At 41.9% G+C, this 9468-nt stretch overlaps 1 long non-coding RNA gene across 1 annotated transcript in view; it reads right to left on the bottom strand.

Moving 5' to 3' along the window:
- Positions 1–1138: 1138 nt before the first annotated feature.
- The window catches only part of LOC310763847, a 48094-nt gene continuing 39764 nt past the window's right edge, over positions 1139–9468 (bottom strand). Inside the window, exon 4 of the long non-coding RNA XR_014548843.1 lies at positions 1139–1353. This is a non-coding gene — a long non-coding RNA (uncharacterized lncRNA). The remainder of the gene's footprint in view (positions 1354–9468) is intronic.

Below are 9468 nucleotides of genomic sequence, written 5' to 3'. Positions count from 1 at the left end.
TAGAATTGAAGCTCTGGGGCTTGAGGACGTGCGGAAAAGTAGCTGCTGCTGCTGCGCTACCCTGCACATCAGCTGCTAGGTGGGGAGGCTAAGCAGCATTAACAAAGCTCCATTGGACCACCTGTCTCTTCCAGGCTTCCTCTGCCCTCACTGATGTCCTCGGGGGAGGGGGAGGGTCCTCCTCACGAGCCACAAGGACTCTCCAGCTCTCTCCCACCATTTCAGGGTTTGAATTGAATTGCCATACTTTTCTGTGTATAACACGCCCCCATGTATAAGACACCCCCTATTTTGGGGGACTAAAATTTTAGAAAATGGGGGGAGATTGCCCAGAGTTGTTCACAGCTTTTGGGGGGGGAGGGTGGCCCAGAGCTGTTGAGCTTTTTGGGGGGCAGGGATTGCTGAATATCACTCACCCGCCTGGCCAACGCTAACACTCCTCCTAACATCTGTCCCCTCACTGGTAGAAGCAGCCAATTGATGCAGCAACACCCAATCAATGCCACTCCTTGCCGCTGACCCCAATACCACGCTGCAGACCATCTCTAGCTCACAAAATCAACCAATCCCAAGTCCCCCCTAGGCACTACCCATGTATAAGACCACCCCCTGTTTTAAACATAATTTTTCAGTAAAAAAACCATAGTCTTATACATGGAAAAGTATGGTATTTATTTCCTAGTGTCACATGTACATGTGGTTGCATGCGAGTTGATTGCTTAAAGGGGGAGGGGTGCCTGTACATAAAATTGCCACAGTCCATAGGTATCTTGAAGTTTCTTGATAAAGATGGCTGTTTGATGCATTTCTGCTCAAAGCATCTTCTATCCAGATTGCAAATGTAAACCATGGTTAAACTGAGGCATGTACACTTGAGACTGCCGTTGCGCATGCACAGGTTGACAGCTTCACTGAATAGGAAGAGCGCCGTCTGAGTATTGGCGTTTCATTAACTTGACTCGCAAAGCTCTCATAAGAGCTTTGTGCTCTGTTGCCACTAGCCATGCCTGCTTTTAATGTCTTGTTCAACTACGCAGGGGCTAGACCAGTGCCTGGAGGCAATCGTAGGCTGGGTGCAGTGGCAATGCATGTAACAGGCTGGTGCTGGCAGCGCTACAGCTTACCTGGACAGGGCTAGGGCAGCGGCAAGGTCAGCATTCTATGGTCTTCCAGTAGTGGTGCTGGGCTGGTAGCTGGGTGGCACAGCAAGTCAGGCCCACCGCAGTAACTGTTATTGGCTGAATAAACTGGATAAACTGAAGTTGAATCCTGAAAAGATGGAGGCTTTGTGGGTTGCTGGTTCTCGAGTCAAGTTGCTGGGTTGACAACCTATCCTGGATGGTTGCTATTCTCCTAAAAAAGAAGGTATGTAATCTAAACCAGTGGTGATGGTGCATACAATTAGAGTTTTTCAATCACTGGACTACAGTCTTTTTGAATAAAACACAGAGTTGTGAAATACTGGGAAGTATAAAAATGAGGACGACCTCACAGACCCAAATTATATCTCAAGTTAGGTCTCTATTATTTTACTTGAATCAGTATGCCATATGATAACATTTCCCCTCCTAATCTAGCAATGGTAATTGAATTGTGAACTGCATATTTAAACGGGCGCTGCACATGTGATGTTGATTCACAAGTAGATGTGCAGACTCACTTCATGCTATCAGCTCTTAATAGCTGGTAGGGCTAATGAAGAATAAATATTCCCCAGTGCAGTGCTCATTGCTAACCTAAATTGATTTAAATTAAATAAGCATGTCTAAGCTTGATGACATTGAGTTGTTTAATATATATTTTAATATATTTTACAAAAACTCAGGATCATGAACGTGGTCACGGAGATAAATCCTGCCAACATTAGCAAATTGTCTTGATTTGATGTTTGAAAACAGTCCTTTGCAGATTTTGATTTTAATTCCCACTATTCCATGCTTGACTCTGCTTAGCTGTCATTGAATGTCCCAGTTCATTCATACGCTTTCAACCCTTTGCAATGAATTCTGGTAGCCACGGAACAGACCTCATCTGCCTCCTCCCACCTATAGAATGGGGTTCTGTTTGCCTTGCCCTACATTTCAGCAATGTCTGATCAAGCTGTTATATAAAGGACAAAATTGATTCTATGGGGTATATGATACATGGACCATATCTTGGGTCTGATGTGCAACAGCAAAGGAAATCTGAGGCATCTTACTCTTTGGTGAAACTTCACATCCTTGAAGTGTTATTAACACATTGGGTCATATCCCTTAGGTAAATTATTAATAGTAATAATGTTATTTTTGTTAAAATTGACATTTCCTTTCATCTCAGCCCATTTACCTTAGTAGCAACCACCACACACACTCACACAAAGGGAAGTTGCATTTCCCCATTTCCCCTCTCATCACTCCACATGTGCGCTTTGGGGAATGTACAGTAATCTGCAAAAAAGCTTTCATGCTCTCAGACTTACCAAAGCATGCAATATTAATTGGGATTATTAATTGTATTTACTGCGCTGGCAAAGTCTAACCTCGTTAAAGGCCAGTGGAAAGACATGGGATGAGATCTGTCATTTGGAACATCCCGCCTGCTGCCTCCTCTCTTAAATCAAAGAGGGAGAGGGAGAGAAATCCCCTCAATTTCATTAATCAGCCGTTTTCTTACAAGGTTTTGCCTTTTGTTTTGCTGCACTTCACAAGGAGAAGGTGTGTTTTCCGGGCTGCTTTGAGATCTTGGCAGTTAATGGAGCTCTTTTGATTTTTAAATAAGACTTATTCCTCCGAGTGTACAGTATAAACCTAGCAGGCAAGGGATTGCGCCTTTAAGTTCATCACTTTCCCCCCAGTGCTCTAAGTGGAAGGATTGGACTGAAACTTTAAACATTTCTAGCCATACCTAGGATATGTATAATTTATAAGCCACACACCGTTTGCTGTCAAATAGGCGATTGATCTGACTCGGATCTCGTTAATTATCCTCCACATACATTATACGTTAACAGATCTTCAGTATACTGTGTATCAATATTAATAAGATTATAAAACACTATTGATAATTAGGAAGAGAAATAGACCAGGCCTTTGATTCACTCTGTTACTAACGCCCCTGCATCTCTAGATTAAAAAGGGACCACTTTTCATTTAATAATACCAGATCAGTACATCCATCTTCTAAAATGCTTTATTAAGAGAAAGCCAAGATTTGCATCCTTGTGCAAAGGGCTATTTGAAATTGATTACGGAGGTATCATTGATGTGTGAGAAATTTGTTTCTGAGCCTCATCTAAAGGGGGGTCTTAATAGGGTGGGAGGGATTTAAGGTGGAGCACTATACACTTTGATCTTTGATCTGCAAATTTCTACCCCCCCTCCCCCGCTCTCTCTGTCAAGCTGTATTTGGAGAGCCATATTGTCTTGTTTGGGAGGAAATTAAATAGGACATCATCTTCCACACTTTAAAAATAAGGCAACATCTGTTTTATTGCATCTCAAAGGAGGAGAATGGCAAATGAAAAAGCAGAAAGAAATAAAAATATTAATATATGGTATCTACATATTCGGTAGCATTTAATAAGATTTTTTTTCTTACTCCCTGGCCTTTTCTGCATGTCGCCTGGAATCCGTAGTTAATATGACCTGGCATCCCTATTTTCAAAAGACATCAATTTATTAACTTCAAACAGAAATCTTGCCACTAACTAGAACCCTTGGAAATGTTTCGCATATAAATTAAAACATGTGCATGTTGCTATTCCTAAAATTTCATTACGAAGGGGAAAACATACTCTAACAGACTCGGGGGAACTTAAAATTTGGGATTTTAATTTCAGGTTTGTGCAGTCTATATGCAAACAAAATCAGGTATGCAGATAATAAAATCAATACTGATAGACTAATTGTTTAGGAAACAGATGCCACATTTTGAGAGCTAACAGTACTGTGGCTTGGATCATCTTCCTGGCAGTATATTCTAAGGCTCTGAAGAGGTTCTGCCCATCCAGACTACCTATTGGGACCTCCTAGATCAAAACAGCTATGATTGGTTTCCTGTTTGGGCTGGGCCTTTAGTCCTAGCTTGGTCTGTGGCACTGACTCTGTGTCTCCTCACATCCCTGATTCCTGGCACATCTCTGGCACTGCTGTTGATGGGCACCAGACTGCTATGCAGGATTTAAAAACAGCATAGACAGGCACAGCCTTTGCCAATCTCATGCCATCCAGATTCTATGGACAATTACTAGACCATTGGTCCTACTACCTGGAGCTGATGAGAGTTGCTGTGCAAAGCGTATGGAGGGCATCAAACTTGCAAATTCTGGACTAACTGAACCAGTATGAGGAGCAGGCTTGATTCTTGATAGTTGGGGTTACCAGAGGCAGAGGGTCCCCACCCAAATAGGATGTCTGGCTGTCAGTCAGTCCTAAGCAGAAAAGGAAAGTATGGAACTTGGAGATGATTAAGAGATACCAGTGAAGCTTGCTGGACTTGAACCTAGATATGAACAACCTAGATGGCTCTTAATGCTCACCTTAAAGAAAAAGCAAGCATTGGTGATTCCAAACTGCTCCAGAAGAGATTAAAATGTTGCATTTGAAGCGTAAATGAAATAAACACATCCCGATTATTTTTCATGAAGAGAAAACAAAAAGACACTTAAAAAAACGTTATTCCCCAAAGGTTTTCCAGGTTATGGTTGACACGCAAACTCGATCTCACCCTTGATATATGCTGTCCAACGTTGCTCTCTGTAGAATGGCAACTGGCAGAAATTGTAATGGTTAAAAGAGAGACAGTTTGTATCACAACCAGGGCTGTAGCCCTCATTTCCCCAGAGCTTCACTTGCTTTGATCCTCTGGAGAGCATTGTGAAAGAAATTGTGAACCTCCTGTTTCTGCCTGTCTTCTTTTTACACCACACTGGTTTCGCAAGGAAATAGAGGGTTTTAAGATTTTGCCAAGCCTTCACCAGGAATTAAACCTTCTTCATTAATCCAGTCTCCGATAACTGCTGGTTAAAAGCTGCAATAAATATTTCATACTTGATTGTGTTGCGTTCCTTGCTGTGTTTATTAAATGGAGGTTTCTCATAATTCCAGTTATTCATTTTAATAGGTCAGGACTTGGCTGTGATTTAAACAGACCACTGAGGAAATAGCCGTGGTTAAACATTGTAACAATATGGATTATTAATTTAATTGGCCAGCTATTACTTGTTTTGACTCTGTGCTAACATATTTAGCTCAGTCTCTGGTGGCCTATAAACCACAAAGGTCATGACTCCAACATTCACAAGAACGGGAAAAAGAGAATCAGGACTGAGATTATGAGGGAAAATAGAGGAACTGTGTGGGGAAGCAAGAGTGGGAAAGGCTAAGGGCTTGCTGGAGGCAGTGCAGGGCAAAAGGGGATTTATTTAGTAGCTTAGCAATAGAATATCCCTCTAAACCATCGTCCGAACTGGCAGCTGCTTTCAGTCAGTATCTCTCAAAGGTGATTTCAGGCAGGGTTTTTTAAATCTTTAGATATAATGATGTTAACCCCACACATTTAATAACACCTTTTCTTTATTTCTTGCTTTTCTCTCTGATGATGCTAAAAGATACTATACCATGCAAAATATCCCTTAATCAAGTGCATTATTTGTAGGTGAACAAAGAAGTCGGTCCTCATCATTCTATTCCCCACCTCCTTGCAGCACCTTTGTTGAAGCCACTTCGGGATGCTAGTTAGATACAGTGGGGTGAAAAGGGTACCTTCCAAAGGGCATGCTGGTGGAAGCAATCAAAATAAGAGGTACAACATGGAAAATTGTAAGGTTTTTTAAAAATCTCCTGAGCACAACAGAAGCAAGCCAGACGGCTTTGCATGAAAGAAGCCAGGGTTTTGTTGTCAATGCTGCTGCTGTTGCTTTTCTTTAATGCAAAACCCACCCACTGCCACTAGGTGAAATTGCCTCACCAAACAGAAGCAAAATATGACCTTGGCTGTTATGCAGCCACATTTAGATGATGGGAAGAAGAGCCCTGCTGGATCATACCAGGGGCTCATGTAGTTCTGTTTCTCACAACGCCCCACCAGACACTTGTGGGAAGCCCACAACCAGGGCAAGAGCGCTCACTGGTTCACAATCTCCAGCAAACGGTTCTCAGAAGTATGCCATCAAGACTGTGCAATTCAAGTGGGTTTGGTACTCCTGAGCAACAAACCTGCTTCCAGCAAACAAACAAACATACAGGACTTTTTGCAGTTAGTAAAGTAATGGGGAAAGGCAGTGGAAATTGTGGAATAACACTTGCTTGACACAAATCGGGTCAAATACTCAATAACACCACAAACATTTGTGCAAACAAATCAGGTTGTGTCCCCCCCAAAATGGGTCATGTGGAAAAGGCCTCTGTGGAACTTTGCCATCTGAAATGGGGCATGAACACTGGAATCCTTAGACCTGGAGATGAAAACCTCAAACAGTCCCAGTCATAAGCAGTCAACAGCAAAATGAGAATTCCTTGCCTCTTTCTACCTACCAGATTCTCTTCTATAGCCCTGAACTGCTGTCCCTCATAACTGTGCCTTGTGCTAGCACAGAACTCATTCCCCAGACATTAGCTTCTGCTTACCTTTAACTGACCACAGTACTTACATCATCCTTGAATGTCAGAGTTAGGACCAAAACAGATGCTATGTTTGTTGCTGAAAACAAGCCTTCCCTTTGAGGGACAACTATACCAATTTGAGGGACGTGGGTGGCGCTGTGGGTAAAACCTCAGTGCCTAGGGCTTGCTGATTGCATGGTCGGCAGTTCGAATCCCCGCGGCGGGGTGAGCTCCCGTTGTTCGGTCCCAGCTCCTGCCCACCTAGCAGTTCGAAAGCACCCCTAAGTGCAAGTAGATAAATAGGTACCGCTTTATAGCGGGAAGGTAAACGCCGTTTCCGTGTGCTGCACTGGTGCTGGCTCGCCAGAGCAGCTTCGTCACGCTGGCCACGTGACCCGGAAGTGTCTCCGGACAGCACTGGCCCCCGGCCTCTTAAGTGAGATGGGCGCACAACCCTAGAGTCGGACACGACTGGCCCGCACGGGCAGGGGTACCTTTACCTTTACCTTTACCTTTATACTAATTTTATTTAATGAGGTATTTGATAATGTGACCTCAACACTCTCCAACGGTGATCCTACAGCCATGCTTGAAGATGCAAACCTGGAATCTCCTCACTTTCTGAACCAAGCAGTGGTAAATCAGATACGTAATGGATCATAAAAATTCCACACAATCTTCCCTGTTTACAACATTGGAAAGTATAACAGCCGTTATATTACGAGTGTTCAAATTCTCAGTTCACATTCCAGGTAGCTGCAGATGGGTTTGTGAAGACTCTCAATGGGATCCTGATCCACACAATAAGCATTTTCATACAGTATGACATTAAGCAGTAACCAGAAAGCCTGTACCTATGCTCTTCAGTTTGCTGCCTAGAAAATAGGATGGCACATCAGAAGATAACACCACACAATCATTTCCACTAATTAGATTCTCCATTTCGGTATATTCTGCTTATAAGGATTTTGCCTGGTTTGATGCTGCTTCTGGGTGAAACACATTACAGCAAGGTTGAGATTCTACACCCCTTACAATATGCTGCTCGATAGTTGAATGCATCATATTAGGCCTAACCTATATCTATTCAATAATAAAAAACATTACTCTACGGATGTGTTGCAAATCCTGGAAACCCTAACCTAAATCAACATCTGTCTGCACTCAGCCATTTTTTATATATGTAAACAAGCATTTATCCACTTTCCACAATATGAAAAAATATATACAAGCAAATCTTATTCCAAACTCTCCAGTCTCATGAGATGCTTGTTTTAACAATTTAACCAATCCTATTTATAGGCCTCCTATTTTTCCTCTTCTCTGAAGATACAAAATACCAGGGAAAGGACCATGAAATTTCAGTACGTGGAAGAAGATGATAAAAGAAGATAAAAATACAGAATACATGAAGAATGAGTGGGAGAAAATTGAGATCTAGGCATAGATGACCAAGTTTAATTGAACACAGAGAAGTATCTTGCAACTTGGAGGCTGGCAATGATGATCTTAAATCTGGATAAGAACACCTAACAGATGTGCATGGAGGCACTCACTGCTCATTAGTGTGTTGTGAAATCCCATCATAGATCTTATGTAAGTGCTGCTGGGACAGAATCCAGCAGAAGATGACATGATTTACATCATCCACTCCCAGGAAGATTGGCTGTGTTATATGGCTGTGGTGGCCTATTTTGAAAGCCAAGCAGTAAAACAAACACACACACACACACACACACACACACACACACACACACCACTGGGGACAATGTGGGTGATAGGCACTTGTGGAAAGATGTTTCAGTGTACATAAATGTAAGCAGTTCAGTTTAGAAAAGGAGTGGAGAACCTGTGGCCCACTAGAGATGCTGCTGGACTCCTGTTCCCAGCAGACCCTGCCAGCATGGTCAGCAGTCAGGCTGGATGGGAGCTATAGTCCAACAACATGGAGGACCACAAGTCTTCCACCTGCTGATTTAGTACTTCCTTCATTCCTGATAATGTAAACAGTGGGACCTGCTAAAAAACGTTGCAGTGTGGTGTGTTTGTGTTTAGGGTACCCGCAAACCAGCCATACTCTCTTCTAGGACATTCAATTCCATGCTCTTCCCCTATTTTTCCACACACACAACGATCAACTTGTGGCTCTGAGCATGCCCAGTCTTTATTGTGATATTTATTCTTCTAAAGTTTGTTCTTATGCAAACCTTGGGGCTTCCTCAAGCCTCACAAAATTTCCCTCTTGTGCATATTGGCTACACTTGGAGAACTGAGTTTGCTATTAGTATATGATGATATTGATGAATTCTGTAGCAACAATAGGTACTACAGCTATACAAGTTTGAATACTGGAAATTTAAAAAACAACAACCTGGCATTCCCGTAATTATTTCTGGTAAAATGGTTGACTAGCATGAAAAATATGTATTGGTGCTGGTATGCTGAAAATCAGTTATACTTCAGAGTTATTACCTCGTTTAAATCTCAGTAATCTTTCCTGTTCTACATTTTCTACAAATCTGTTAATAAAATACTAGTTTCTTTGTTGCTCTCAAGTTTTTAAAATTGATTTCTGGAAATTCTTCTTGGACTGCATATAGTCAATAATTAAACACACACACAATATATACTCCAGTGCAAAAGATGTTATCCATATTCACACTCATAAGTCACTCTTACCTGCCTTTCATTTCTGAGGCTACATTTAACATTCACAGTCTTTTATATTACTAAGTGAAATCAGAACAAAATATGGTAATTAATCCATTGTGCATTCAAGGATTCAGGTTTGAGCAGCAGATGGGAAAAGTTGTGGATCATAACCCCATGCAATATTTGACAGAATATCAGTCAAATATAGTTCACACATCTTCATGTTTCTGTC

This window comes from Podarcis filfolensis (assembly GCF_964270895.1).
Source record: "Podarcis filfolensis genome assembly, chromosome: 5".
Classification (NCBI taxonomy): Eukaryota; Metazoa; Chordata; class Lepidosauria; order Squamata; family Lacertidae; genus Podarcis; species Podarcis filfolensis.
Note: the sequence above shows the minus strand (reverse complement) of the source record. Positions and strands in the feature narration are given on the sequence as shown.